Source organism: Budorcas taxicolor, chromosome 8 (genome assembly GCF_023091745.1).
Source record: "Budorcas taxicolor isolate Tak-1 chromosome 8, Takin1.1, whole genome shotgun sequence".
NCBI classification, from domain to species: domain Eukaryota; kingdom Metazoa; phylum Chordata; class Mammalia; order Artiodactyla; family Bovidae; genus Budorcas; species Budorcas taxicolor.
In genome coordinates, this window is record NC_068917.1 from 61,907,131 (window position 1) to 61,915,834 (window position 8,704).

Sequence of the window (8,704 nt, forward strand, 5' to 3'; positions counted from 1 at the left end):
AAAGTTATGACCAACCTAGACAGCATATTAAAAAGCAGAGACATTACTTTGCCAACAAAGGTCCGTCTAGTCAAGGCTATGGTTTTTCCAGTGGTCATGTATGGATGTGAGAGTTGGACTGTGAAGAAAGCTGAGCACCAAAGAATTGATTCTTTTGAAGTGTGGTGCTGGAGAAAACTCTTGTGTGTCCCTTGGACTGCAAGGAGATCCAACCAGTCCATCCTAAAGGAGACCAGTCCTGGGTGTTCATTGGAAGGACTAATGCTGAGGCTGAAACTCCAATACTTTGGCCACCTCATGCAAAGAGTTGACTCATTGGAAAAGACCCTGATGCTGGGAGGGATTGGGGGCAGGAGGAGAAGGTGACAACAGAGGATGAGATGGTTGGATGGCATCACCGACTCGATGCACATGAGTTTGGGTGAACTCTGGGAGTTGGTGATGGACAGGGAGGCCTGGTGTGCTGCGATTCATGGGGTCACAAAGAGTCGGACACGACTGAGCGACTGAACTGAACTGAACTAAAAGAACACTAATTTTACACCTAAAACCACACTGGAACTACTCATAAGACTCCCTGTGAAGAGATCTTTATCCAGCTCCTGAGTTGTATCCTGCTGCACAGCAATGGGATGATGTGCCAGAAAACTGGGGTTGAAAAGTTTTTAGAAAGCCAAAATCCTAAGAACAGCATGGGACTACAAAAATATATTTCTAATGCCACGGAACATGGTTTATGCACTGCCAGCCTGCAAGGTCAAAAGTTAAAGGGTCTTACAACTAAATTTCCACTCTCTGAAAATATTTAAGAAACATAAATTCACACATAAATTTGATACACAGATGCAGAAAAAAAAAATTTTAATGAGTAATTATTCCTAGAATTTTGCACATGAAAATTCATCTTGCCCTGCAATTTCTAGTTGAAGCATTTATGCCTATTTTCCATTTTCAGCTATGAAGACATATCTTGACATCTAGATCTGGATAGAAGAGATGTTATTTTTACTTTAAGACTTGCAAAACAATATGCTTTGCTAGGGATGTATTCTCATTTTGTGGTGTTTTGGGTATATCCACTGGAGATCCCTGTTGACAGGCTACATCCTATTATTAACATAAAGGTTATCTTCCATGTAGTTAGAAGTCACCACCACTACATCTACTGTCATTTAGATTCAAAATCTTGGTCAGAATTCTTGTATATTCTTAATCCCTTCATCTAATCAGCCCTTAATAACTGGAAATCCCATACTCCATTCACAACTTTACATTCTAATTCCATGGGCCTCATTTTTCTTTGTGATTTCCTTCTCTTTTAATCCACTCTACACAATATCCTATCCTATATGATACACCAACTTTGTGTCCATCAAAACACCAAAAATATATGTGAGAGGTTAATGAACTTATGTCAAAATGAATCCTCTACAATGCCCCATCCCCCAGGTAACATGGTAAATTTCAGGAGTTGTCATGTACTTATGGTAGTATCCAGGGTTCTGAACAAGATAAATGCAATCAACGGTGCTTCAAATTTTTCTTTTTTAATTGACTGATCAAAGTGCCAGGTACTGTTCCAAGCCCTTTTCATACATTAACTCATTTAGTCTTCATAACAAGTCTATGAGAAAGCTACTGTCATCACCCCTATTTTACCAGTGAAGAAGCTGGGATATACAGAGGTTATGCCCCTTGCTCATAGTTACCTACTGGTAAGTACATGGGGCCAGGTTCAAACTAGGCAGGCTGGCTGCAGAGTTCATACCCATGGCCACTAAATATGCTGTCTCTTATTTATACTGTCCTTGTCCACTGTGTATGAGTGTCTCTGTGTATGCGTGCCTGCAAAAACTCTGCAAATCCTGCCTTAAACGGTTAATTTTTGAAGGACTGTATAAAGCAGAGGGGAAGAAGTAACAAGCAAGGATAAAGCTCAGGGCATATGTCTAACTGAAGAAATATAAGAACAGTAAAGATATTGACCAGTTGGAAAGGGTGCTACTCAAAGATAGCAGGTGGCATCATCCTGGTTTGGGGTCAAGAGGGTAAATTTCCTGAGAGAAGAGATGTTTATGCTAAAGCAAAAGGGGACTTCCCTAGTGTTCCAATGGCTAAGAATCTGTGCTCCCAATACAGAGAGCTCAGGTTCAATCCCTGGTCAGGGAACTAGATCTCACATGCTGCAACTAAGAGCTCACAGGCTGCAACTAAGACCTGGCTCAGCCAAATAAAAAAATAAACATTAAAAAAAAATACTAAAACAAAAGGATGAATAAAAGCTATCTGGGGGACAGAGGGCAGGCAGTGAGGTCGGGGTGGGGGGGGCGGTGGTCAGAGAAAGGAACTAACCCCTGAGATCATGAGGATGACCAGAGCACATCCTGAAAATTTTCTACGACAGCCTCACTATTCCTAACCATCACACTCCAAGCTGGTCAACTGGCTGAGATGACAAGGCTATGCCACAGCACTGCAGACCATATGTTCATCCTCTTCTCATGCAGGCCAGAAAACAACAGTGTTTTAAGGCACGGTTTCCTGAAGGCACATCCGAGAACTAAAACTGCTTCAGGGATGCCTGAAGCCATGCTGAAAGGGAACACCCAGAAGGCCCAAGTAAGCATGCTGTACTGAATTTACAATGCAGAAAACATTTGTAGTTCCTTGGACATTTGCATTGCTATAAAAATTATACTTTATGGGATAATTATTAATGGTTTGAAGAGACATAAACAGTACAAACGAAATATAGCTGATACTATGAAAATGTAAACCATGTAAATCAAAATCATAAAACAATTATTCAATACTCAGAGGCCTACTTAATATATACATATGAAATTTCTTACACACATATGCAATAAAAGCCCACAAAAACCATCACTCTAAAGTCATTCACTATACAAATATGAAAATAAATCTTTATCTTTAACCTCAGTTTTATCTTCAGCAAGAGGGTTGTGCAGTTTGGCTTTATGCAAATCACATTTAGTATTAAATAATCAAATGTCACATATGTCATAAAAAGCAGCAAGTGGAAAAAAATAAATTATGAAAATGTATGAGGCTAAAAGTTAACAGTGAAAAATGTCTCCATATTCAATGTTCTTTTCCATGATGAAACTAAAATATTATCCGATGTATCAGGATACATAAAAGAGTATAGCATAATTGTGATTTTAAAATCTCTCAAAGGAAAAATTGAGCCAAGATGAGTTACTTGCACAGAACTATGCAAATGTATTGAATTAAGCCTAAGTTAAAAACATTAGATACTTTTGTTTTTACCAAAAATATTATTTAAACTTGCGAACACCTTCATGAAATCAAATGTTGGTAATAATCTTGATTTCCATTGCAAGGCAACAGAAAGAGCTTTTGTTTAAACAAGATTGCTAACTGGAACTTTAAGTCTCTAATTTGGATTTTGTTGCAAAAATATTTATCCAGGTTCAAATAGCTAAAGATGACGGCTTTGTCTATCAGAGGTACCGTTGTAATCTAATCAGTTTGGGTAAGCTGGTGGTAAAACCCAGAAGCAAAGAACAAGATGATACTTCTATATCAAAGGTACATTCTTATATATAAATTTTAAGACAAATATTGACACTTTGCTACATGGAACTATTTTAATTCAACAAAAAGGGATGTTCTTAGATTACTTAGTACAATAAGTAAGAACTATGATTTCTGTTTTTCTCAGCAAGCTACTTGACCTGGCCCTATGAACCAAGGTAAATTCAAGTCTCTGTCTGGGAATTACTTGATTGGTTCAGGTCACTGAAAACCAAAACCTGAATACCAGGCCTCGGTGAGCCAGCCTGGGGTCAGGTGTTGACTCCTTCAGCTCTTAAAGACATTTTGGTAGGGAAGTCTGGGAGGCAGACTTCCAGCAAGCAGGACCCACCAGGCTGTGTGCAAGAGTAAGTCATCAGTCACCTCGGACAAAAGACTCCGACTTGCCTGTCCCTTAACCACAAAATCCCTTCAAAAGAGATGACTTTCCAAACCACACAGAACATTTTATTCACTGTTCATTATTTAAGAAAGAGAATGCAGGGAGAGTTAAGAAATTTGCATTATATTGGAGATTATGCTTCTAAACCGTGGAGAGATTCAAGCATGCATACTTTCATTTGGCAAGATGTTAAATCATTCTAAGTACTAGTGTATTTTTTCTCAGTCAGTTCAGTTCAGTTGCTCAGTCGTGTCCAGCTCTTTGCGACCCCATGGACTGCAGCATGCCAGGCCTCCCTGTCCATCACCAACTCCAAGAGTATACTCAAACTCATATCCGTTGAGTCAGTGATGCCATCCAACCATCTCATCCTTTGTTGCCCCCTTCTCCTCCTGCCCTCAATCTTTCCCAGCATCAGGGTCTTTTCCAATGAGTCAGCTCTTCACATCAGGTGGCCAAAGTATTGGAGTTTTAGCATCAACATCAGTCCTTCCAATGAATGTTCAGGACTGATTTCCCTTAGGATGGACTGGTTGGATCTCCTTGCAGTCCAAGGGACTCTCAAGAGTTTTCTCCAACACCACAGTTCAAAAGCATCAATTCTGCACTCAGCTTTCCTTATAGTCAAACTCTCATATCCATACATGACCACGGGAAAAACCACAACCTTGACTAGATGGAGCTTTGTTGGCAAAATAATGTCTCTACTTTTTTTTCAACATTATTATAATTTTAATGAAAAAGTTAAACCAGGGATCTCTAAATTTTGGGATCCTAGTATTAATCAACTACAAATAAGTATAAGCCCCTATCACCAATGACTGAGATGTTTCTTTCTAATGAATTGACCATTACCTTTCTAAGATCTGAAATGGCCAACAGACCATAGAAAGAGACTTCTTTAGGCTCCTGTTCGAAACCAACAGCTTCAGCAAACAGCTGGCCTTGATTCAGGGCCAATGTCTCTGCTTTTTAATATGCTCTCTAGGTTGGTCATAACTTTTCTCCCAAGGAGTAAGCGTCTTTTAATTTCATGGCTGCAGTCACCATCTGCAGTGATTTTGGAGCCCAGAAAAATAAAGTCTGCCACTTTTTCCACTGTTTCTCCATCTATTTGCCATGAAGTGATGGGGCCAGATGCCATGATCTTTGTTTTCTGAATGCTGAGCTTTAAGCCAACTTTTTCACTCTCCACTTTCACTTTCATCAAGAGGCTCTTTAGCTCTTCTTCACTTTCTGCCATAAGGGTGGTGTCATCTGCATATCTGAGGTTATTGATATTTCTCCCAGCAATCTTGATTCCAGCTTGTGCTTCTTCCAGCCCAGCGTTTCTCATGGTGTACTCTGCATATAAGTTAAGTAAGCAGGGTGACAATATACAGCCTTTTCCTATTTGAACCAGTCTGTTGTTCCATGTCCAGTTCTAACTGTTGCTTCCTGACCTGCATATAGGTTTCTCAAGAGGCAGGTCAGGTGGTCTGGTATTCCCATCTCTTTCAGACTTTTCCACAGTTTATTGTAATACACAGTCAAAGGCTTTGGCATTAATGAGATATAATTCACATACCATAATATTCACCATTTCAAGTACATAATTTAGTGGGTTTTAGTATATTCACAAAGTTGTACAATATTACCACAGTACAATTCCACAACATTTTCATCATCCTCCAAAGAAACTATACCCGTTAGTAGTCACTCTCTTTCTCCTTCACCAGCCCCTGGCAGTCACTTGCTGGTGTGTGCTTTTTAAGTGAAATGTGACAACTCTCCTGCACATTATATTTTCAGTAGTGTGTTGCTTTATCTGTTCTCATCAGAACTTTTAACACAGAATTCAAACCATGAACTTTATAAGTATTCTGAGATTTAAGAATACCCTCTTCTATACACAAACTTTTTCTCTTGCAAAAATATTTTCATTCTTTATACATGGAAAATAGATTTTTCTGTCTCCACTGGAGTTTAAAACATTACTATTTTTCCTCTCAATTAAATTTTGTTCTTGTATAAAAAGTGAGACGAATCAATGCTCCAATATTTAAAAATCATGAAGGACAAGAGTCCTTATTAACTGTGGCCGTCATGCTCTCCTTCCCACTGCTATGAGCTGAGAGGGTCCAGGTCTGAGAGGCCATGCTGCCTGCTTACAGGGGAGGAAAATGGATCTATGCGGGCTGGTGATCACAAGACTAGTTAACAGTGCAGCTAGGATGGTAACCCCCATTTCCTAGTTTTGCAGTATTGAATGCTGGAAGTAAATGTTATAGGTCATCTACAAAGTCAGCAATCTTCTATAGCTTTGATCTGAGCATATGATTTTTTTAACCACTTTAAAAACATTTACATGCCATCTGGTAAGATTTTGTAATGACAAGACAGGTATATTTAACCAGAGGGTCCAAACCATTCATTGAAACACAGAAAGAAAAAAAAAAAAAAAAGCCAAGGTTTGGAGGGACCCCAGAGCACTGCTCAGATTCCACACATGGTAACTCTGCACACGACAGTGTCCACGGGATGCACCCCTCTACATAAGAAGCACACAAGACACATTCATTCAGTTCTCTGAGAACAAAGGCTTCACAGGCCAAGGATGTTTGGGATTTTACCACTGCAACAGTTCTTATCTGGGTTGACTTTTTGGAACTGGTCCCACTTAGATTGGTAATTGTCATCCTCATTTTCATCATTTTTTTTTCTTCCCTGGAGAGAGAAAAACATAGAGAGAGAAAGATTACTGAGGTATAAAACTGAACCATAAACAGAGAAATAAAATAGAACTGCTGAGCACTTACTATGTGCTACCCAGACAGCATTCTAAATCCTCTGTAGGTCCTGACTTATTCCTTGTACCAACTATGCGATTTTGTTGTGACCCACATTATATGTGAGGAAACAAAAGGAAAAAAAGTGAAGAAATTTCCCTTGGGTCACAAAGCTGGAGAAGTGGCAGGGCTGGGATTCCAACCATGCAGGTGGGCTCCACTGCCTTCATTCTGAGCACCAGACTACACACTCATGCATGCATGCACACGCACACACACACACACATGCATAAATACATGTGTACACACTCACATGCACACACAGGCTACTCCTGCCCTCTCTTGTGGTTTCACATGATTTATATATAGTCTGCCACACACAGCTCACTCCTTAGAACTCTGGAACATGGCTCCCATTCCAAGCTAATGCTTATGATAAAACTCATTGCTTTATTACCATTTATGATCATGGAGATAACAGATGGTTAAAATCCAGGGGGATAAGTCTTCCTCTTGCCTCTTCCTAAATTTCTTGCAGAATTAACTGCTAGAGGCAATATTGCACCAAAAATATCCACAATCTTAAGGAAAAGAAGTCTCCTACCCCTGGGGATGCATGGGAAATACACACTCAGACAAGCTGAACTGTCTCTGGGTGAGGAGAATGTGACAGCTCGTCCCCAAGAGTTCCACCTCCCTGCAGTGTCTGGCACTTCCTATGAAGTGGTGAAGCTTGTGCCGCTCCCCCATGGCCAGTACCTACCTGCTCTGTGACTGCTCAGACCAGTAGAAAAGCGAGGAAAGGCTGTGCTGACACTTTCAAGCCAGGCATTAGTAAGGTCTAGAGACCTCCCTGGTGACCCAGTGGCCAAGACTCTGTGCTCCCAATGCAGGGGGCCTAGATTTGATCCCTGGTTAGGGAACTAGATCCTGCATACCACAACTAAGACCTGGCATAGCCAAATAAATAAATAAATGTTTTTTAAAAAGAGGTCTGGCTACTCTGAGCTGCAGTAAAAGCAGCCCAGGGATCTTCACTGGAGAGAAGCCAGCAGAGATGTCCCGAGGGCTGAGATGCACAGGGAGGAGCATCCTGGCAGCAGACAGCAAACTGCGTCTAAGTCCATGTTCTTCTGACTGCAGACACATGAGGGAGAGGAACTGTGCACACTCCAGTGAGATCCAGTCAACTCCAATAATTATAAAAACTCAAAAGTGGTGTTCTAGGCAACTACAGTTTGGGTGGTTTGTTACAGAGCAGTAGATGCTGGTTCCCAGAACAGTGACACTGTTGAAGGGGAATAGACTGTAATCCACAAATGTCATTAAAACGCTTCAGCAGCCACATCCAAAATGTAAACAGAAATAGGTCAGATTAATTTTATTAATATATTTTAACTCAGTATTGCAAAGATATGATAATATCTTCAGCATGTTACCAATAAAAATATCAATGAGGCATTTTACAATGTTTATACCATCTTCAAAAGCCAGTATTTATTTAATACATTCAGCACATCTCAGCTTGGATGAGCCACACTTCAGGCAGCCAATGGCTACTAAACTGGTCAGCATAGCCCAGGAAGGAGCGGATATGCACTAACCTCACTGCCCTGTGAGTAGGGAAAAAAGGAAAAACTAGTTCTTGCTCTTTAGAGTTCATAAACACAATGCTACAGATTTTCACATATTCCTTATTTAATACATTCAATGCACATCCACAAAATCCTGATGGGTAACAGACGAGCATCAGTCTACTTACTTCACAGATGAGGAAACAAAGACTCAGGAAAAGAAGGGAGTTGAACCTTCTTCACAGTTCAACCCATAAACCATGTCAGACTCAGTTCAGAATTTTAACCTCCAGAACTGCATGATAATACATTTTTATTGTTTAAACCACTAGGCCAATGGGGATTTGTTACAGTGACACAGAAAATTCACTCAACTTTCAAATGCAAAATAGCAACCATTT

At 40.1% G+C, this 8,704-nt stretch overlaps 1 non-coding gene across 1 annotated transcript; it reads right to left on the bottom strand.

The window, feature by feature from the left end:
- Positions 1-4,785: 4,785 nt before the first annotated feature.
- Positions 4,786-4,921, bottom strand: LOC128052897 (small nucleolar RNA SNORA2/SNORA34 family). The gene has a single exon (XR_008199857.1). It is a non-coding gene; the product is annotated as a small nucleolar RNA SNORA2/SNORA34 family (small nucleolar RNA).
- Between the last annotated feature and the right edge of the window lie 3,783 nt (positions 4,922-8,704).